The sequence below is a fragment of the Gorilla gorilla genome, chromosome 15 (genome assembly GCF_029281585.2).
Source record: "Gorilla gorilla gorilla isolate KB3781 chromosome 15, NHGRI_mGorGor1-v2.1_pri, whole genome shotgun sequence".
In the NCBI taxonomy this organism is placed as follows: Eukaryota; Metazoa; Chordata; class Mammalia; order Primates; family Hominidae; genus Gorilla; species Gorilla gorilla.
In genome coordinates, this window is record NC_073239.2 from 29162175 (window position 1) to 29186313 (window position 24139).

Consider the following 24139-nt stretch of genomic DNA (forward strand, 5'->3'; position numbering starts at 1 on the left):
TTCAGACTATCCATATTGCAAAAAGCTAAAAAGCTTGTTCTAAGAGCTCCCTAAGGATGTAAGATTAGTATGGGTGTTTACCACAGATCTACCCAGCCATTCCACAGTAATACTGCCAGTTTGAACTAAAGAGGGTAAAGAGGGGAACAAATGAAGGAAGTTTGTTGGACTTCTTAGATCCTACAAGACTGAGTTTTAGAGCCATTTGACTGTGAATATGTTATTCTTAAAGACAAGGGAAGAATGACCTCAAAGATTATTCAGAGATCACCAGGGCTCTCTTTCAGTTTGAAAAGCCAGGAAAGGGGTGGGTTAACCTTAGTTTCAACAGTTCAGGTGGCAGCTATGTGGAACCTTGGGTGCAGGGTCTTGGGAAAGTGATCTACTCTCAGCAGACCTTAGGAGGTGGAAATGCTACCCTAGTGACTTGAGAAGGCAGATGCACCTCCCCAGGTGGTCTGGAAGAAAGGGCATAGAACCAAAGAGAATTATTTTTAAGCCCTTTAGATCTAATAGTATTTGCCTAAGTAAGTTTGGGATTTGATTGGAATCCATCATCTGTTTCTTCTTTCCATTTTTTTTTTTTCCTTTAGAATGCGAATGTCAGTCCTATGCCTGTCTCACCAATGTATTTGGGAAACATGTGACTTATTTAATTTCACAGGCTCACAGCTGTAAAGAAAGTTTGTCTCAGGATTAAGCATATCTGATTTAGATGATATTTTAATGAAACTTTGCACTTTAGACTTTAGATTTGATGCTGGATCTAGTTAAGACTTTTGGACCTGTTTGGATGAAATGAATATATTTTGCATGTAAGCAGGACATGGATGTAATGTAGGGAAGGGCGTCAGTTGCTGATGCTGTGGGCTGATTGTGCCTCCCCCAACACTCATATGTCGAAGCCCTAACCCTCAACGTGATAGTGTTTAGCAATGACGCCCTTAGGGGATAATTTAATTTAGATGAAGTTTTGAGGGTGGAACTCCATGATTGAACTAGTGTCCTTATAAGATCTCTCTCTCTCTCTCTCTGTCTCTTTCTCCTTCTCTCCACTTATCATAAAGGTTCCCATTGGCAAGCCATGAAGAAGGCCCTCACCAGGAACTAAATTAATGGTGTTTTGATCATAGCCATTAGAGCCTTCAGAATAAATGGCGTAGGCCATTTTTCAGCCACTCAGTTTACGGTATTTTGTTATAGTAGCAAAAAGTGATTACGAAAATCTCCTATGGTTATAATACATATGTTAATTAGCTAGATTTAGTCAATCCAAAATGTATATATACTTTAAAACATAATATTTTGTATGATAAATACACATATAATTTAATCCATAAATTTAAAAAATAATAAAAAGCATGATTAAGACTAGAAGAAGAACAGAAATTCAAAGAGATATAATACAAGGAGAACAATAAAACATCACCATAATATATGTTGAAAAGGAATTTTGTAATATTAAACATGCCTTCCTGGCAAAAACAACTCAGAAAAATTGTCATAAATATATACTTTCATTTACATTTCCACAAATATATGAATAAACAAATAAATGAATATATAGATGAGCTATGCAAATTCTTTGAAAACAAATGATTAATTCTGACATAAAAAAACAGAAAATCGGAGGAGGAGCCAAGATGGCCGAATAGGAACAGCTCCAGTCTACAGCTCCCAGTGTGAGCGACGCAGAAGACGGGTGATTTCTGCATTTCCATCTGAGGTACCGGGTTCATCTCACTAGGGAGTGCCAGACAGTGGGCGCAGGTCAGTGGGTGTGCGCACCGTGCGTGAGCCGAAGCAGGGCGAGGCATTGCCTCACTTGGGAAATGCAAGGGGCCAGGGAGTTCCCTTTCCAAGTCAAAGAAAGGGGTGACGGACGCACCTGGAAAATCGGGTCACTCCCACCTGAATATTGCGCTTTTCGGACCGGCTTAAAAAACGGCGCACCACGAGATTATATCCCGCACCTGGCTCTGAGGGTCCTACACCCACGGAGTCTCACTGATTGCTAGCACAGCAGTCTGAGATCAAACTGCAAGGCAGCAGCGAGGCTGGGGGAGGGGCGCCCGCCATTGCCCAGGCTTGCTTAGGTAAACAAAGCAGCCAGGAAGCCCGAACTGGGTGGAGCCCACCACAGCTCAAGGAGGCCTGCCTGCCTCTGTAGGCTCCACCTCTGGGGGCAGGGCACAGACAAACAAAAAGACAGCAGTAACCTCTGCAGACTTAAATGTCCCTGTCGGACAGCTGTGAAGAGAGCAGTCGTTCTCCCAGCACGCAGCTGGAGATCTGAGAACGGGCAGACTGCCTCCTCAAGTGGGTCCCTGACCCCTGACCCCCGAGCAGCCTAACTGGGAGGCACCCCCAGCAGGGGCACACTGACACCTCACATGGCAGGGTATTCCAACAGACCTGCAGCTGAGGGTCCTGTCTGTTAGAAGGAAAACTAACAAACAGAAAGGACATCCACACCAAAAACCCATCTGTACATCACCATCATCAAAGACCAAAAGTAGATAAAACCACAAAGATGGAGAAAACACAGAACAGAAAAACTGGAAACTCTAAAAAGCAGAGCGTCTCTCCTCCTCCAAAGGAACGCAGTTCCTCACCAGCGATGGAACAAAGCTGGATGGAGAATGACTTTGACGAGCTGAGAGAAGAAGGCTTCAGACGATCAAATTACTCTGAGCTACGGGAGGACATTCAAACCAAAGGCAAAGAAGTTGAAAACTTTGAAAAAAATTTAGAAGAATGTATAACTAGAATAACAAATACAGAGAAGTGCTTAAAGGAGCTGATGGAGCTGAAAACCAAGGCTTGAGAACTACGTGAAGAATGCAGAAGCCTCAGGAGCCGATGCGATCAACTGGAAGAAACAGTATCAGCAATGGAAGATGAAATGCGTGAAATGAAGTGAGAAGGGAAGTTTAGAGAAAAAAGAATACAAAGAAATGAGCAAAGCCTCCAAGAAATATGGGACTATGTGAAAAGACCAAATCTACGTCTGATTGGTGTACCTGAAAGTGATGGGGAGAATGGAACCAAGTTGGAAAACACTCTGCAGGATATTATCCAGGAGAAATTCCCCAATCTAGCAAGGCAGGCCAACCTTCAGATTCAGGAAATACAGAGAACGCCACAAAGATACTCCTCGAGAAGAGCAACTCCAAGACACATAATTGTCAGATTCACCAAAGTTGAAATAAAGGAAAAAATGTTAAGGGCAGCCAGAGAGAAAGGTCGGGTTACCCTCAAAGGGAAGCCCATCAGACTAACAGCAGATCTCTTGGCAGAAACCCTACAAGCCAGAAGAGAGTGGGGGCCAATATTCAACATTCTTACAGAAAAGAATTTTCAACCCAGAATTTCATATCCAGCCAAACTAAGCTTCATAAGTGAAGGAGAAATAAAATACTTTACAGACAAGCAAATGCTGAGAGATTATGTCACCACCAGGCCTGCCCTAAAAGAGCTCCTGAAGGAAGCGCTAAACATGGAAAGGAACAACCAGTACCAGCCGCTGCAAAATCAAGCCAAAATGTAAAGACCATCAGGACTAGGAAGAAACTGCATCAACTAACGAGCAAAATCACCAGCTAACATCATAATGATAGGATCAAATTCACACATAACAATATTAACTTTAAATGTAAATGGACTAAATGCTCCAATTAAAAGACACAGACTGGCAAATTGGATAAAGAGTCAAGACCCATCAGTGTGCTGTATTCAGGAAACCCATCTCACGTGCACAGACACACATAGGCTCAAAATAAAAGGATGGAGGAAGATCTACCAAGCAAATGGAAAACAAAAAAAGGCAGGGGTTGCAATCCTAGTCTCTGATAAAACAGACTTTAAACCAACAAAGATCAAAAGAGACAAAGAAGGCCATTACATAATGGTAAAGGGATCAATTCAACAAGAAGAGCTAACTATCCTAAATATATATGCACCCAATACAGGAGCACCCAGATTCATAAAGCAAGTCCTGAGTGACCTACAAAGAGACTTAGACTCCCACACATTAATAATGGGAGACTTTAACACCCCACTGTCGACATTACACAGATCAACGAGACAGAAAGTCAACAAGGATACCCAGGAATTGAACTCAGCTCTGCACCAAGCAGACCTAATAGACATCTACAGAACTCTCCACCCCAAATCAACAGAATATACATTTTTTTCAGCACCACACCACACCTATTCCAAAATTGACCACATACTTGGAAGTAAAGCTCTCCTCAGCAAATGTAAAAGAACAGAGATTATAACAAACTATCTCTCAAACCACAGTGCAATCAAACTAGAACTCAGCATTAAGAATCTCACTCAAAACCGCTAAACTACATGGAAGCTGAACAACCTGCTCCTGAATGACTACTGGGTACATAACGAAATGAAGGCAGAAATAAAGATGTTCTTTGAAACCAATGAGAACAAAGACACAACATACCAGAATCTCTGGGATGCATTCAAAGCAGTGTGTAGAGGGAAATTTATAGCACTAAATGCCCACAAGAGAAAGCAGGAAAGATCCAAAATTGACACCCTAACATCACAATTAAAAGAACTAGAAAAGCAAGAGCAAACACATTCAAAAGCTAGCAGAAGGCAAGAAATAACTAAAATCAGAGCAGAACTGAAGGAAATAGAGACACAAAAAACCCTTCAAAAAATTAATGAATCCAGGAGCTGGTTTTTTGAAAGGATCAACAAAATTGACAGACCGCTAGCAAGACTAATAAAGAAAAAAAGAGAGAAGAATCAAATAGACACAATAAAAAATGATAAAGGGGATATCACCACTGATCCCACAGAAATACAAACTACCATCAGAGAATACTACAAACACCTCTACGCAAATAAACTAGAAAATCTAGAAGAAATGGATAAATTCCTCAACACATACACTCTCCCAAGACTAAACCAGGAAGAAGTTGAATCTCTCAATAGACCAATAACAGGAGCTGAAATTGTGGCAATAATCAATAGTTTACCAACCAAAAAGAGTCCAGGACCAGATGGATTCACAGCTGAATTCTACCAGAGGTACAAGGAGGAACTGGTACCATTCCTTCTGAAACTATTCCAATCAATAGAAAAAGAGGGAATCCTCCCTAACTCATTTTATGAGGCCAGCATCATTCTGATACCAAAGCCGGGCAGAGAAACAACAAAAAAAGAGAATTTTAGACCAATATCCTTCATGAACATTGATGCAAAAATCCTCAATATAATACTGGCAAACCGAATCCAGCAGCACATCAAAAAGCTTGCCCACCATGATCAAGTGGGCTTCATCCCTCGGATGCAAGGCTGGTTCAATATACACAAATCAATAAATGTAATCCAGCATATAAACAGAGCCAAAGACAAAAACCACATGATTATCTCAATAGATGCAGAAAAAGCATTTGACAAAATTCAACAACCCTTCATGCTAAAAACTCTCAATAAATTAGGTATTGATGGGACATATCTCAAAATAATAAGAGCTGTCTATGACAAACCCACAGCCAATATCATACTGAATGGGCAAAAACTGGAAGCATTTCCTTTGAAAACTAGCACAAGACAGGGATGCCCTCTCTCACCACTCCTATTCAACATAGTGTTGGAAGTTCTGGCCAGGGCAATTAGGCAGGAGAAGGAAATAAAGGGTATTCAATTAGGAAAAGAGGAAGTCAAATTGTCCCTGTTTGCAGATGACATGATTGTATATCTAGAAAACCCCATCGTCTCAGCCCAAAATCTCCTTAAGCTGATAAGCAACTTCAGCAAAGTCTCAGGATACAAAATCAATGTACAAAAATCACAAGCATTCTTATACACCAACAACAGACAAACAGAGAGCCAAATCATGAGTGAACTCCCATTCACAATTTCTTCAAAGAGAATAAAATACCTAGGAATCCAACTTACAAGGGATGTGAAGGACCTCTTCAAGGAGAACTACAAACCACTGCTCAAGGAAATAAAAGAGGATGCAAACAAATGGAAGAATATTCCATGCTCATGGGTAGGAAGAATCAATATCGTGAAAATGGCCATACTGCCCAAGGTCATTTACAGATTCAATGCCATCCCCATCAAGCTACCAATGACTTTCTTCACAGAATTGGAAAAAACTACTTTAAAGTTTATATGGAACCAAAAAAGAGCCCACATCGCCAAGTCAATCCTAAGCCAAAAGAACAAAGCTGGAGGCATCACACTACCTGACTTCAAACTATACTACAAGGCCACAGTAACCAAAACAGCATGGTACTGGTACCAAAACAGAGATATAGATCAATGGAACAGAACAGAGCCCTCAGAAATAACGCCGCATATCTACAACTATCTGATCTTTGACAAACCTGAGAAAAACAAGCAATGGGGAAAGGATTCCCTATTTAATAAATGGTGCTGGGAAAACTGGCTAGCCATATGTAGAAAGCTGAAACTGGATCCCTTCCTTACACCTTATACAAAAATCAATTCAAGATGGATTAAAGATTTAAACGTTAGACCTAAAACCATAAAAACCCTAGAAGAAAACCTAGGCATTACCATTCAGGACATAGGCATGGGCAAGGACTTCATGTCCAAAACACCAAAAGCAATGGCAACAAAAGACAAAATTGACAAATGGGATCTAATTAAACTAAAGAGCTTCTGCACAGCAAAAGAAACTACCATCAGAGTGAACAGGCAACCTACAAAATGGGAGAAAATTTTCGCAACCTACTCATCTGACAAAGGGCTAATATCCAGAATCTACAATGAACTCCAACAAATTTACAAGAGAAAAACAAACAACCCCATCAAAAAGTGGGCGAAGGAAATGAACAGACACTTCTCAAAAGAAGACATTTATGCAGCCAAAAAACACATGAAAAAATGCTCATCACCACTGGCCATCAGAGAAATGCAAATCAAAACCACTATGAGATATCATCTCACACCAGTTAGAATGGCAATCATTAAAAAGTCAGGGAACAACAGGTGCTGGAGAGGATGTGGAGAAATAGGAACAATTTTACACTGTTGGTGGGACTGTAAACTAGTTCAACCATTGTGGAAGTCAGTTTGGCAATTCCTCAGGGATCTAGAACTAGAAATACCATTTGACCCAGCCATCCCATTACTGGGTATATACCCAAAGGACTGTAAATCATGCTGCTATAAAGACACATGCACACGTATGTTTATTGCAGCACTATTCATAATAGCAAAGACTTGGAAACAACCCAAATGTCCAACAATGATAGACTGGATTAAGAAAATGTGGCACATATACACCATGGAATACTATGCAGCCATAAAAAATGATGAGTTCATGTCCTTTGTAGGGACATGGATGAAATTGGAAATCATCATTCTCAGTAAACTATCGCAAGAACAAAAAAACCAAACACCGCATATTCTCACTCATAGGTGGGAATTGAACGATGAGATCACATGGACACAGGAAGGGGAATATCACACTCTGGGGACTGTTGTGGGGTGGGGGGAGGGGGGAAGGATGGCATTGGGAGATATACCTAATGCTAGATGACGAGTTAGTGGGTGCAGCGCACCAGCATGGCACATGTATACATATGTAACTAACCTGCACAATGTGCACATGTACCCTAAAACCTAAAGTATAATAAAAAAAAAAATTTACAAAAAAAACCCAGCTCTATTGTGGTATAATTTATATACAACAACAACAAACAAAAAAAAAAACAGAAAATCAAAGTGTGTTAAAACTATTTTATACCTTAAATCTATCTTAAATCTATTGTAAATATATATGTATGTGTGTGTGTGTGTATATATATCATACATATATGTATATATCTTCCCACAAAAAAAAATCAGGTACACATATATTTTCACTTGTGAATTATTTTAAAGATTTGATGATGAAAGATCAATTGTAGTCATACTCTTACACAGAATAAAAAAGAGAAACCATTTCCAAATCATTTTAGGAGTACAGAAAACCCTTGATACTAAAAATTGGCAAGAATCTTATAAGAAAGGAAAATAATATTCCAATTTATTTTATTAAAACAACATTGTAAGCTTAAGGCATATAAATATATTCTGTCTATCTATCCATATGTCTATTTATCTAATAGAATCCAACAATACCCTGTAATATAATTTTTTAATAAGTAAATATATTCATCACATTAAGACAATAAAAAGTGCATGATCATCACAAGAGAAGCTAAAAAGCATTTGAATAAATTCAGCATGGATTCATATTTTTAAAATCTAACAAACTATGAAATAAAAGTAATGTATTCAATCTGTAGGTTATCTGAAAGAAGCCATTACCATCATTTTAAGGATGAAATTATGAAAACATTCCTATTATGATTGAGAAACACAGAAAAATGCCTTTTATCACTATTTCTATTCAAAATTATCTTTAAGCTACTGTAAACCAGATTGCTATTCAAAACTTAATTGTATTTTCTATACCAGCAACAAACCAACTGAATTTTTTTTAAATCACATTAACAAAAGCAGTTAACAGTATCATCTCAAATAGGTGAAAAATATAAAAGCTTTGATATAAAATATCCACATATTATGAGGAGATATTTAAGAAGAAATACATAAGCAAAAGGAAAAATCATGTTATGGGTTGGTAGAACAAAACTGTACAAATATAAATGTATGCCAAACAAAATTTTTGATTCCAATAAAAATTCTTGGCTGGTTCTCTTGTGGAAATTGACAAATTGGCTAGGAAGTTTTTGTGGAAATGCCAAGCCTAAAAATGCCAATGGCAATCTTGATGAAGAGCAACAAAGCTAGAGTACTTTTACTGCCAGAAATTAAGATCTATTATAGAGGAAGATTAATTATAGAGTGTGATATTGGTACAAGAATTGACAAATAGACCAGTCAAACAGAAACTTCAGATACTGATTTTCATACTGATGTTACTGCTGTGCTGTCAGCAAAGAAAGAACCCTCTATGAAGTCTGAGTAGGTTACTATGATATCCTTGGGAAAAAAATCAGAAATTGACCCCCTACTTCTCAAAATACACAAGGATTAATTCCAGATAGCCTGTAAATGTAAATACATGAAACATCATTTTAAAAAGTAAAAAAGTCATAGAATATTTTCTCAATGTAAAGGAAATATTTTCTTAAACAAGACAGAAGGCATTAGACATATAGAAAAATATGATAATAGGATTACATGGGAATCAAGAACATCTCTTTATGAAATGACACCAAATTAAGGACTAATAAAATAAACATACAATCACATGTAAAAATTAAAAAATATCTATATATTTAGAGTGAAACAATACTTTTATGATGTCTCTTACTAAGATTCATTTCTCTATATTTTTATCTTTAGATTCAATGCAATTCCAATCACAGTCAAGTTTTTTGGTGAAACATTTAAGATTTATTAAATAGGATAACAATGGTCTTTAAAAAGCCATAGTATGACACCATGGAAGAAAAGTATGTCATGGTGGCCAACACTGTCAGATAATTTGATTACTTTAATGATAAGAGAACATAATATGGGCATAGAAATTCAAAGAGAATGGAACAGAAACCAGAGGCCATAAACAGACCGAAAATGATACGCTCAATCTCCGACGTGAAAGGTAAACATCAATCAGTAGTATTTAGACTTTTGATCAACTTTATGGAAAAGCAATGACAAGTATTTTAGAAGGATTTATTTAATAAAACTGCAAAAGGTCAAACCCTAAAGGAAAATGTGGATGAAATTGAAAATGTTAAGAATTTTCATGTATCCAAAGATACAAGATACTAAACAAAACTAAGTAAAAATGAAATCAATGACCTAAGAAAATATTTTCTGAAAAAAATATTAATATTCAGAATATATTCAAAATACTTACCTATCAAGGAAAATAAGCAAATATATATTTTATTGAATGCAAGCTTCACAGGGCCAAGATTTTTATCAATGTTTTCACCACTATTTTCCCAAAACCTAAAACTGTATCTTACATATAGAATTTGCTCAATAAATATTTTGTTCAACAAAATAATTATAAATATCAACTGAAATAATAATCAACGAAAGCAAATTGAATCCAAACTGAAACACCCTCTTTATAACAAGAAGTCTACCAATAATTTAAAAAGACTGAAAATACCAAGTGTTTGAAAAGTAGGAAAGAAACAAATAATATTCACAGGTAGGAGAATAAATACAAAAATAAGTGCACTGTGATAACAATTATTATATAGTACATTTGAATATATACATTCTTGTGCAATGTAGAAATTTCATTTATATTTATATATCTATATCTATATATAGCTATATTCCATAGCTGCTAATTTAAAATTTGTACTGCTAACAAATATTCTATTGTATAAATATACCATCAATTTATTTTTGTGCTGTCGATGGATACTTGGGGCTTTACAGATTTTTGAACAGTTTTTTTGAAAATTAATAATGTCACTTGAAAAATAAGTTTTAGTAAGGATTAACACAGAAATGGATGTTGACAAATTGAGCTTTCTGGAACACAAGGCAAAATTGTGCTTATACCTTATCCTGGGGTGGGGGAATCAAAAATAAGTCACTTTGCGTACATGAAATAATATAAATTCCTTAAGATAATATTCATATTACCTTGTAATATGGTGCTATACTATCATTTAAATAACATTTCCCACTCTGCACTACCCAAGATGTATAATTTTTAAGTACCATAAAACTACTTACCTTCTCCTTTGCAAAGCATGAATTTTCACACCTCTGTGCTTTTGCTGAAATTGTTATCATTGTCTCACATAGTCTTTCTAAACTACTGAGACCTGAAAACATAGTCTCTCTTTTTCTATAGTATAACATTTTTCTCTACTTATAATTTAAAACCTATTTAATAATGCCTTATAATTCAATTAGATGTTTTTGTTTTCATTACTTGATTTTACATAGTTCAAGGTTTCCAACACATCTTGTAAATTTGGTATACACTGCAATGTCTGTAATAGGACCTTTATAAAAGACAACCAAAATATTATTTTAAAATTGAGTTATAGTGTGATACAATGAATGAGAAAGTTTATTTTGTATTGCTGAATATTTACTACTGTATCAATTTAATAAAATGGCCATATTTTATTCCTGAAACTGGAACACATAGGCAATATAAGTTCCACCAATAAATATTATTTCAGTAAGTTGATGAAGAATTGAAATGCATATTATTCTTTAAATATTGCCTTAAAATTATTATAATGTTACCATTTCACAAATATATTAGAAAAATAACATATATTTGTTGTCCTAAGTTAAATATAGCAAAGATTTGAATATATATTTTCAAACAGTCATTAACATTTAAAGCCTAGTCAAGTATTTTTCCAGAAGACACTGATTAAATGGTGAAGCTAACCAAATGGAGTCCAGTTATAAATGTAATTAAGGATATACGACTAAGAATTTTTGTTCATTTAGAACAAAGGGTTTCACCAGGTTTCACCATCTGATAAGTCAACTGTTTTCTTTTTTGTCCTCCTGCAACCCTATTTTGTTTTCTCTCTTTTAATTACCAGTAGTATTCTAAAGCAAATGTGCTAATTTTACTTTTTCCCTGTATATCTGAAGTCATGGAATTCCTCTTTGGATATTATTTTCTATTTTAAGGAATTACGAAGTCCATCATCAGAAAAAGGTAATAATTATCTGCTCAGGGTAACTATTTTTATAATTTTATTTTGTGTAACGAATCTCTTTAAACAACTCTTAATTATTCATAAAACTATTTTCATATCTAGTAGAATTTGAAGGCAATAGAGGTTTTGATCACTTTTCTACATTTGACTCAGAACTTTTAAACCTATTTTTTTTTAAGGTTTTCAGAAACTGTTGTTGTACCGTAAGGTCTTTGCTTTGGGAAATCGAATAAGTGTTTGAAATTTTAAGTGGTACTTTTATTATAAAAGTTTCAGGAGAGGAAATAGCATGGCATAGAAATATATACATAGGAGAACTGTGTATATCCCTGTCTACATAAAACACTTTCTGAAAAATTAACATAATAAACAAAATGTAAGTTCTGAAAATTCTAATTTAATATCTGGCCCCTTGGGCTACCAAAATGTTTCCAGTAGCAATAGCAGAAATAAGATCTGATTGAATCTCAGAGCTATTTAACTATAATGGCTGTCTTTGGCCTCTTGGAAACTGATTGTTTTAAAGATATACATTGACAAAAATTTTGCTGTAGTTTATGAACCATTCTTGCTATTTTGCATAAGAATACAGAGTTCATAAATTATGTCCCCAAGGAACATAATGGAATCCAACCTATAAAATAGAAAATAAATGGTATTTTGTGCCACATCCAAAATTTCTATCTGGATAACATGTACTGCAATGGAAGTTCATCAGTCATAAGACACTTCAAGTTAGAAAATTCAAACAAATTACTTAAACAAAAACCAATATGATACTATTTTATACATTTTGCTTTGAATTTCCATACTGAATATGTAACTTGGATATGGAGAGTTGTCTCAATTTGTCTTTAGTTATTGATCAGATTAGACTAAATATTATTGAAAGGTTAAAAAATAACAGCTGGGGTAATATTTTTTCGGGAGTTATGTTGTCAAGTGTTCATACAATATTGTAATTGAAACTGCAAATTCCATGCTTTCTAACAAAAATTGATTTATTATTGGATTAATATTAGCTTATATTGGCATAGCTAATATTAAATGAATATCAATATTGAATTAAATGACTATTAATATTGAATGATGAATCTGACAGAAACATGCAACATTTGTCTTTTGCTTTGTTTTGTATTGTATTTACAAATACAATACAATGCAACTTGAAGCAAGTTGACATGTAACAAAATCATTTTTTCATCAGCATTTGTATTTCCAATACAAAACAAAGCAAAAGACAAATGTTGCATGTCCTCCCTCGTATGTGAGACGTATAACCTAAATAAATAAATAAAAACAAGGCACTCTTATAACGATAGTTACGAGAAGCTAAAGAGGGTACTGGGATAAAGAGGGAATGTTTAATGGGTACAAAAATGCAGTTAGATCATAGGAATAAGATCTAGTGTTTAGTAGCACAATTGGACAACTATAGCTAACAATAATTCATTGTATATTTCAACATAAATAAAATAATAGAATATTTCTAACATAACAAAATGATAAATGTGTGAGGTAATGGATATCCCAGTTATCCTATTTTGATTGTTACACATCATATGCTTATATCAAAATACACCTGCACCTATAAATATGTACAACTATTCTGTATTCTTAATAATTAAAAATAAAAAATAATTTTCTGAATTATTCTTATATATTACATGTATATACATAAAAATCATAACACAGCCAAAACTAGGTAGTTTTTTACAATATCATTTTGTAAGCTAATGCTGCCAGATAAATAATTAATATTCCAGGCAATTATAGTGAACCAGTTTTTTTAATGCTATCAAATTTTTTGACTATGGGTAGTGGCACAGTTTTATGATAATTATATTATTAACAATATAAATAGGCAATACAAAATGTAATAGATAAATTTTAAAATCCAAATGTCTCTGGTGTAATCAGTTATCTGGACAATATTTAACGCAGATCTGGTTCAATTCAATGCTTTCAAATATGTTACACTGAATATATTCTTTAAACGTGAGTATTTATTTAAGAAAACTGTTTTTTAAAGTTTTGCATTTTAAATTATTGTTCCAAAGGCTAGAATATATGCATAGTTTAGTTGAAACCTGAATGAATTAAGATAAAAACTTCTGGGATTATTTCAGACAGAAAGAAGAAAAAAATACCAAAGCCTAGAAATAAATAGAGATACAGCTAGAGATAAACAGATTGATGTTTTTAGAAAATACAATTGTTGCATAAGCAATTCTTTGTAACGTCCAAATTTTACTTAATAAAATGATCAGTATGCTATCATATGTTGCAAATTGTGTGTTGTCATATCTATAACAACATACATTTTAGACTTTTTTTCCAAATTGTACTCAAATATAGAATAATGAATAATGTTTGGTGAATAATGTTGTACATGAATCTTTCCAGATGAGCCTGATTTTCTTTTAGAATGAAACTAGTGTATGGATACACGGTTTAATTTTAATGTTTTCAATCCACATTGCCAAATTGTATAATGCTCATTGAACAATATTTAAATGTTCAGGTCCTTCTAATTATGTTGGTAATTATTATATATAATCACAACTGACATGTGTATATGTATGATTGTGTGTACAAATACATATATACACAAACATATATATGTACTGCATCAGTGTCTATATCTACATTTAAAATATAATACATATGAAATCTTGGTAAAGTAATGACAATTCTACACAGTGCTGACAAGGGGGTAAAGATATAACAGGATACAAACATTTTAGAAACTATTATAATAACTACTTTAAATGAAAGTTGAAAAAACCTATGATTCTGAAATCTCACTAGTTTGTGTATGTGTGTATCTTCTACAAGAAATACATGTATACAAGTTGACAAAAACAAAGCATAAATTAATTAATAACATTGATTTTGAGAGTAATCAATTGGAAATTATGTAAATATTTTTCAAAAGAACAAAAATGAAGAAATAAAGGCATGAGCATATACTGTAATGATATACAAGAGTAAAAATAGCAATACAGTTAAGTCACAAACTTCGTTTTTATCAAAAGTACCATAACGTCATCGGTAGGTTCTTGGAAACTGCATCTTTAAGCAAGATGACATGTAACAAAATCATTTTTTCATCACTATTATTACTAAACAATGTTGAACTAAATGACGTTATTGGAGGGCCTGCTGTACACTGTTTAGCTTAAAATTCATCTTTCTAAGAAAATACAGAGGACATTAAGAGAGGACTTAATGTACAACTTGCTGAAATCTACATGAAGCAGTATTACTCTATAAGAGTATAAAATATTCAAATTAATGCCATATATTATCTAGGAACCTTTCACATATTATTAATATATTTACAACTATTGGAAATAATAAGATCAAAATTCAAGATATTTGTTTCACTAGGGACAGGTAGGTGGGAAGCATGATGTATATTCATTGGGAATTCAAATACATTTGTAAAAATCAGTCCTTCCTTAAGCTTTGTGGTAGGGGCTCATGTTTTCATCATAAAGTTTTAATACTTAGTACATTTAAATATTTTAATGAGTTTTTAAAAATACATTTTTAGCAATCAATGCTATAGACTGTATAAATACACCCATCAACTAATCTCAACAAGGTTTCCAAAAACACCTGGTTTGCCAAAAACCAGGTGTTTTTGGCAACCTTGTTGAGATTAGTTGATGGGTATGTTTATTTCTGGGTTACCTATTCTATCTCACTGGTTTATGTGTCTTTGTTGATGCCAGAAACGTACTATTGTAATTACTATAGTTGTGTAATACATTTTGAAATTACAAAGTGTGATGCCTCCAACTTTGTGTTTGTGTGTGTGTGTGTGTGTGTTTCTACATAAATTCTAAAATTGTTTTTTCCATTATGATAACAATGATAACAAATGCCATTGCGATTTTGATAAGGACTACATTGAATCTGTACACTGCTTTGGGTAGTACTCACATCTGAAAAATATTAATTATTCTAATCCATATACACGGGATATCTTTCCATTTTGTGTTTTTTTTAATTTGCTTTATCAATGTTACATAGTTTTAAGTGTACAAATCTTTCACCTCTTTGGTTAAGTTTATTTCTAAGTATTTCATTCTTTTTCTTGCTTTGGCAATGGGATTTTTTTAAGTTTTCTTTTAGACAGTTTGTTGTTAGTATATAGAAACTAACAACACAAATTCTAAGGTTATTTTATTGTTCTGTTGTGTGAAAGACATACACATGGCCAATAGGTATATGAAAAGATTTTCAACACCACTAATTATTAGAAAAATGCAAATCAAAACCACAACGAGATATCACCTCATACCTGTTAGAATGGCTGTTATTATTATTCTTGAAAGAAATAAATCTTTGTGGGTATATGGAGAAATTAGAACCCTAGGAACATTCATTTTGTAGCAATGTAAAATGTTAGCGTTACTATGGAAATCAGTTTGGTGTTTCCTCAAAAAGTTCAAAATAAAACTACCATATGACCCAGCAATCCTACTTCTAGGTATGTACTTGCACCCCCATATTCAGTGTGGCATTATAGACAATAGCAAATATATGGAAATGACTTAAATATCTCTTGACAGATGAATGTATAAAGAAAATGTGATTATATACATACAATGGACTATTATTCAGCCTTTAAAACAGTAAATCTGGTCATATGCAACAACACAGAAGAACCTGAAGGACATTATGCTAAGTGAAATAAGCCAGTTGCAGAAGGCAAATACTGAATTATTTCATGTATATGAAGCATCAAAAATAGTTAAGCCTATGTGGATGCCAGAGGCTAGAGGAGGGAGAAATGAGCAGTTGCGTTTTAATAGGCACAAAATTTTAGTTATGGAAGGTAAGTACGATTCTAGAAATCTGCTGTACAATGTTGTTCCTATAGTTAATAATACTTAAAATATTTATTAGGAGGCTAGATCTCATGTTAAGTGCATATGCCACAATTAAAATATCATAAAATATAGCATGTATTACTTTATTAATATTTAATAGAATTGCTTGAGAAATTAAATCAATAAGAAAAAATGTATTACTAAAGATAAAAACATTGATGATATAATAGTTGTGAATTTTAAGGTGTTTAAGCATTATTTTTAATATATAAAGAACATTGAATTTGTCGAATTCATATTTATATTTGAAAGTAGCAGATTTCTTGCTGAACAAATGAAATAAAGTATTAGTAAGTATGCACAGGAAATGAATAAGCTATATATATTAGTAGGCTTGATCTAATAGGTAAATTATGAATTCTATATTTGAGTAATATAGATTTTTCATTTTTTCCTAATACCTATGCAATATTCACAACAATGATCATATATGGGGCAATAAAGATTGTGTCCACAATTCACAAAAAGCAAATTTTCTTAGTCTATATTTTCTAAATGCAATGAATGCAATAAGAAAATAATGTTGAAATACTAAAAAAAGATAAGCTACTTATTTAATTTAATGACAAGCACTTCCAAATAACTCATGCGCACATGAATGAATCTTATGCAGTGTCCAAATAATTTGTAAAAATTATAGGCCTAAACCTGTATAAAGAAACAAACAGAATTTCAGTTTATTTCTTTTTCATGTGAAAGTACTGAGTATATGAACAAGGAAAGGCTACTTTCAGAGATATTAGTGAGTTCAGGGTAATAGAGTCTGTGCTATTTTTTGCTTGTGTAGGAAAGTTATATTGATCAGGATTGGATATGACACAAAAGCCTCTGCTCATACTCCAGTGGCCAGAACTAGTCACAAGTTCACTCCTGAAAGCAAAACAAGAAAAAAAGGCTGTGAAGGCAGTTCCTGGTTGGCTGCCCCTTCCAGCATAGACTCCACCTATGAAAACAGGGCCCACATTTATCTTGGTAAACTGGACCTTCTTCTTTTCAAAAGACATTGAAATGATTACACATAAAAATTTATGTGTGACCCCATTTCTGTTCTGTTCTGTGGGCATTAAAAAACTTGTCGGCTGGGCGGTGGCTCACGCCTGTAATCCCAGCACTTTGGGAAGCCGAGGCGGGCAGATCACGAGGTCAGGAGATCGAGACCATCCTGGCTAACACGGTGAAACCTGTCTCTACTAAAAAATACAAAAAATTAGCCGGGCGTGGTGTCGGGCACCTGTAGTCCCAGCTACTCGGGAGGCTGAGGCAGGAGAATGGCGTGAACCCGGGAGGGGGAGCTTGCAGTGAGCCGAGATCGCACTCCAGCCTGGGAGACAGAGCGAGAGTCTGTCTCAAAGAAAAACAAACAAACAAACAAACAAAACTTGTCAAGCCAACTGTATTAGAAAACAAAGAAAGTTAAACTCAATGTACTAGACATTTATCAATCATTTAGAAGACTCAATCCTTTAGAAGAAAAACAACAGAATAAACATACATGTGTGAGAGGACTTACTAAAACTAAAGTAAAATTAATGACAAAGACAATAAAAAAATTCAGATTTTCAACCTTCAGTTCTGAGATATGATGTTGTAGAACCAATTTTCCTTGTTCTTCTTGACTAAACTTCATTAATACCCTGGAAATAATTCAATAGACAATCATAAAAGGACTCTGAAAGGTGGAAAGTGTTGGATGAACTGGCTAGGGGCCTCAAAACTGTAAGAAAGGACACATGTGAATTCCCTAGGTTTTATTTTTATCTTCAATACATATTTTTGTGGGTGTTGGGAGCCCTCCAAACCTTGAGCAGCCAAACATAGACCAAAAATAAGGAAGAAATACAACAAAAAGAAAAGCCATATCCCTGTCCAAGAGACCTAGGACAGGGAACTCCCACAGAGATTTGGCAGTGAGATCCATACCTAATGGTAGCAAAGACCAATAAATTTACAAAAGACTGTACAGTATAATCTCATATTTAGGTAATGAGCAAATTGTTTAATAAAAGTAAGGCATTTGTATATGAGTCTATGGGTGTATGGGGGAATATAAAGAATAATAACTGCATAGAAACACACTGTATTATTAATGACTGTGTTTTGGTTGGCACTGGGGGAGGATACATGGACTTTAATACTTTGCTGTTTATAATTCTGTATTTTGGAACTTTCAACTATATGTACAGCTTGAGAAGGGTTACCTATACACAGGCAAAAAAGAAAGGGAATCTGTGAATTAGCTAATTAAGCTGGGTCAACCCCATGACAACAAATGAGAGGATAGATTATTTTTGGAATAAATATCATGTACTACACACTCTACTAAGCAGTAGATCTCATGATGACAGTGTGGGGATAAGTACTGTTCCATTTTTATGATTACATAAACTAAAGTTTACCCGCTTCAAAGTATATAACATTGGACATATTATTACATTCCTCCGTTTTCAAATTCCTCATCTTATATTAAATACTTGCAATAATAATTTCATAGGATTATTGAGGGAATTAACAACTTAATATATGAAAAGCTCCTAGACCTTTGCCTAGTATGTTATATATGCTCAATATCCACTGTTATTCTATTTGACAGATAAACTGCAGTTAGAGCGATTAAAAGCAATCACTTAAAGTCACACATTTACTAAACAGTGAAATTATTATTTGATACAGGTAGTCTGGCTCCAAACCTATAATTTTTATATTTATATTTGTGGTCTTCATCTTATATTCAATCACTTGGCAAAATAAGTTGCAAATAATGATCTCTGCAACTGAAAGACAGGATATAGTCTCAGGGAACAGAAGATAGGTATTTTTCATCATTCAAAGACAGAACATCAACACAGGCATATATTTTCAAAGGATGAGTGATATAAAATTGTGTGTGTTTGTTTGAGGACCTGTGTCTGAATTACCATGTTAATGCAAATTATGCATTTACAGTAATCATGGTGAGGCAGATATTAAAGAGCAAATACACACTAAAGTAGTTTTCAGCGAAATATCAACAATTATTTTATAACAGCCATATTACGCATTATAACCACTTAACAATTGTGGCATTAACTTCTCAAATGGGTGTGGAAGTATTTTTAAGGAACCTAAAATTTAAATATCTCAGGAAACTGGCGTGAGGTGTTTGTCAATGAAGTGCAGTTCCCTGATACAAGAGGGTAGCCTGATGTTTATGAGTGTCTTTTCCATCTGATGTTGCTCTGTTTGTGTTTGTCAATGAAGTGCAGTTCCCTGATACAAGAGGGCAACCTGATGTTTGTGAGTGTCTTTTCCATCTGATGTTGCTCTGGCTAGATGGTTAATAAATGCCTCCTATTACATTGTTTGCAAAAGCATCTGCTACATCAACAGATTCAATTTTAATTTAATGCTAATGAACATTTAATCTATTTTCTTAAATATAATTGTAACATTTCACCCCTTGTAAAAGTTTCTGTTAATTATTCGTAGTGTCATAAAATAAATATTTCTGTTTCATAGGTATACTCTGTACCCAAATATTCTGTTTATATTATGTTTTTCAGTTGCTGTAAAATTGCTCCCTGAGATAAATTTTACACTTCTTTAAGAGAGTATACCTGTCTCTATTATGATTTCAACTTTAATTTTCTGCAAAGTATTTTATCTTGGTGAAAGAAAGAATTTGAATAGTTGATAATTCCTTTATTCATTAATTTAAAACAATGCAGAAAAAGAGTAGGAGAACATATTGAGAAAAGGTCTGACATGACTGCTTGCTTTTTGCATGTCTGTGTGTGTGTGTATGTGTGCATGCATGTAGCCATCTTCTGTTATGAAATGAAAATGGCTCCAAAGAGAGCTTTCATATGTGAATGGAACATAAAGTTTAGCTCATTGCATCGTGTAAGGAACAACTACGTCGTGTCCAACAGAAGTCATCTTCATTAATCTTTAATATGTTTGCTTTCTGAAGAATAATTTTGTTGTTAATTATAACACTGACTTTGTTTTTATTTTCCTTCTGGTCCATCTCGGATTCCGTGGTGATAAACATCATGCTGCAAATTTGTTAACTTTTTGTAAAATTGTTTAGAATAAGACTGTTAAGAAACCAATAGTGAATCAATGTAAATATATGACTCTGTTGATTATGCACCTTGTAGTGAATGCACTGTTGGAAAAATTATACAAAATGTCGGACTCTATTTCCATTTTATTTATTGTTTTTCCCTAGTGCTTACAATAAATAGCATCTGGCAAATAAAAAGCTTACCAAATTACTTGCTGAATCAGTGAGTAAATCCAAAACGTGTTTCTTCTGTTATTTGCACCCTCTTAAAAATATTGGTAAGAGTTGCAATTTCTTAAAGCCCACTTTCCTTTTCACTCTTTCAGGTAGCTTGATCTACACCCATGGTTTAATTACTCCTACATGTCAAAGACACACAAATCTCTCTAATGCACATCCCTGACATCCACTTATTACATTACATTTTCACTTGCATATATTAAAATACTTATAAATTCATGTTGGAACTATAGCCATCTTTCTGCTATCCCTCAGGTTTCTCCAGCCTAGCTCCTTTCCATGGTTCCCTATTTCAGCAAATGAACCTGTATCCAAGCCTACCCAAGCCAGAAATCTCAGAGTCACTCCGCAAAGTTTCTATACCTCTCCTTTCATGGAAATTTCCACCACTAAATGCTTAAATGCTGTGTTTTGTACATCTAAATTTTTATGATTATTTGTTTCATCTCCACTGCCACCATATGGGGCTAAACAACCTTTCATAAAGATTGTATTTAAGAGTTAAGTTTAATTTATAGAGAAATGTGTGTGTGTGTGTGTGTGTGTGTGTGTGTGAGTGAGTGTTCAGAGCTTTAATCAAGATTAGATAATATTGTGTCACTCTAAGAAGTTCCCTTATGGCTTTTAGCATTCAATTTCCCTACCTTACCACCTAGGTAATGACCAATCTAACTTCTCTCACTACAGGTTAGTTTTGCTTGTTCTGAACTTCATATGAATAGAGAATGTACTCGATTTTTCTCTGACTTGTTTCATTCAGCAAAATATTTTTGAAATTCATTCATGTTATGTTTACCAGTAGTCTATTCTTATACTTCTGACTAATCTTCCATTATATAAACATATGAAAATTTTTCATCCTCTCAAATTTGTTGGGGTTTTAGATGATTTAGAATGCTTATCTATTATAAATAGAGTTGCTATGAATGTTTGTGCACAAGTTGTTTTCGTGACATATGATTTAATTTATTTTTGTTTAATATCTAGGACTGGAATTTCTGTTTTATATGTTAAACTGAGATTTAATTTTGTAAGAAACCACCACCCTGATTTCAGCTTTAGCTTATTAAGGAATATTTGTCAAGGGAGTGGTCGTTTTCCTTTAAACAACTAGATAACCAAGGGAAAAGATGAAACAAAGTTTTTCAGACATTGTACAACAATGTGATTCCTGAGAAAAAAGAAACAAATTAGATGTACCCTAAAATTGTGCCATCCTACTGCTATGGGAGAGCATAGGGTATGGACTCTCAAACTCTGACTGTTGCTGAGTTGAGGAGGCTGAGATGAGTTCAGGATGTTGGCTAGAATTTTCAGGACTGAAGAGAGGAAAGATTGGCATAGAGAGGGGACTACTTGCAGAAGTGTTTCCATCTTCGGCTGCATTCGATTTGTTCATAAATGGAGTGAAACTCGACCAGGCTGGAAAAGCACCAAAGAAATGTAAGGCAAGCCTTTCTAGAGCCCACGCGAGCCAGATCGGAAAGATCTCATACTATTCAGTACATCGACCAGACTTATCTGAAAGGTCTTACTCTAAACCAGAGGCTGCTGTGTGCCTGCCCTAGCAATACTGGAAAACAAGCATCAAATGGACAAGACTGGCTTGCTAAAATTTTAACTGAGTGCCAGAATAAAGTCCTATACATTTTCAAGTGAAGCAATTGGTTGCTAATGAAGGAAAAAATATTGTTTGTGTTTCTTTTTTCTTTTTCCTAAGAAAGGAAATATGATATAAAAAGTTAAGCCAATGAGAAATTATAGAAATCAAGTAAGTGTGAATGAACAACTGCCATTATTATACACAGGGCATTAAACACACGTGGGAACCCATGTACACATATGACAGATTTGAATTATTATTTAACAAAGGAAGACTCTAAGAATCTCGATGGAGGTGTTATAAATCCCTCATTTTACAGATAAGGGAACTTAGTAAAAATAAGTTAAATAATACCTTATGTCACTCACCTTGTGGAGTAAGAAAATCAAACTCATTTAAATTCGGAGCTCATTTAATCATTGCTTTTCAAAACTAGAGATCAATGCTTTTTTATTGTTTATTAAATGAAAAATGATATTATTTTCTGCCAAATTAATTGACTTTGAAGAAAAGGAGTTATTTGAATAACTTTAACTGCTCTGATTAAATTGTTATTCAATTTACTCAAATCTCTCAGTGCTAGTCATACCTTTAAGGACATATCCTTCAAAATGTATGGCTTTTAACAATGCTATTGACGAATTTATTATGATTTGGTTAAAGAGGAGTCAAGAACTTTCCAAATACATGTGCCAATGGAACTGTAAATCAGATGTGATTCGAGAAGCTGAGGCAGACATTGTGAAAAAAATATGTCGATGGGTCATGTAAGAACAAGAAAATGATGTAAATTTTATTTAAAAAAAATCTTATGTGAAAAATCTCCCTGAGGGAGGCAGGGACTTCAAGTCCTCAGGCTGCAAAATTCTTTAGGTTGTATTAATTATTATGCAATTTTTTTTCTAAAATTTGGCTCTTGCTTAAAATTTACATTAGAAATGTGGAGAACCTACTAAATTCGAAGAGTAGAAAAATAAAATGATATGAAGATTGATATAAACAAATTAGAGGATTTGCAAATAGTTTTGTTCATGAGTCTTAGAATTTTGAACTTTCTAATTTTATATAGAATAAAGTATAGGATGTAAAAATAATGTACAAATACTGTTGTTGCTTAATTTTACTTTAAATTAAAACTTAATTTTATTGAAAAATGACACTTCTTCTACTTTGGATTTCAGATCTCCCATTATTTAGACTAAATATGCCAGTTAGAAAACTTTGTGTGCAGGCAAAGTACTTGTTTCCTCCACTTTTTTGTTTAAAGCTTTTCATTCCATTTTTGTATTTCACTTCTCAACTCATGTAGCAGAAAATATAAAGTTAAATCTCCTTAGAGAGAGCATTAAGCACAGGTTTCTAACTTCACAGTCAGCAGGCTCCTAATTAAACCAATATTCTAATTCACCATTAAGAGAGCAAACTACATTTCAGGATGGCATGCTGAATCACTTCTCTAGACTCACCATATGTAACTCTTTTTTCTTGCATTTCTAACCTATTGCTGTCGACGATCCCATGAAAAAATGTCTAAACAAGTCCATGAACAAGTCATTTTATGATGTCTATGAAAAAATATCTTCCTCAAACCACCAGATTAGATATGGATTACATAGATACAGTTTCATAGGTTAAAAATACAAATGTGGATAATAAAATT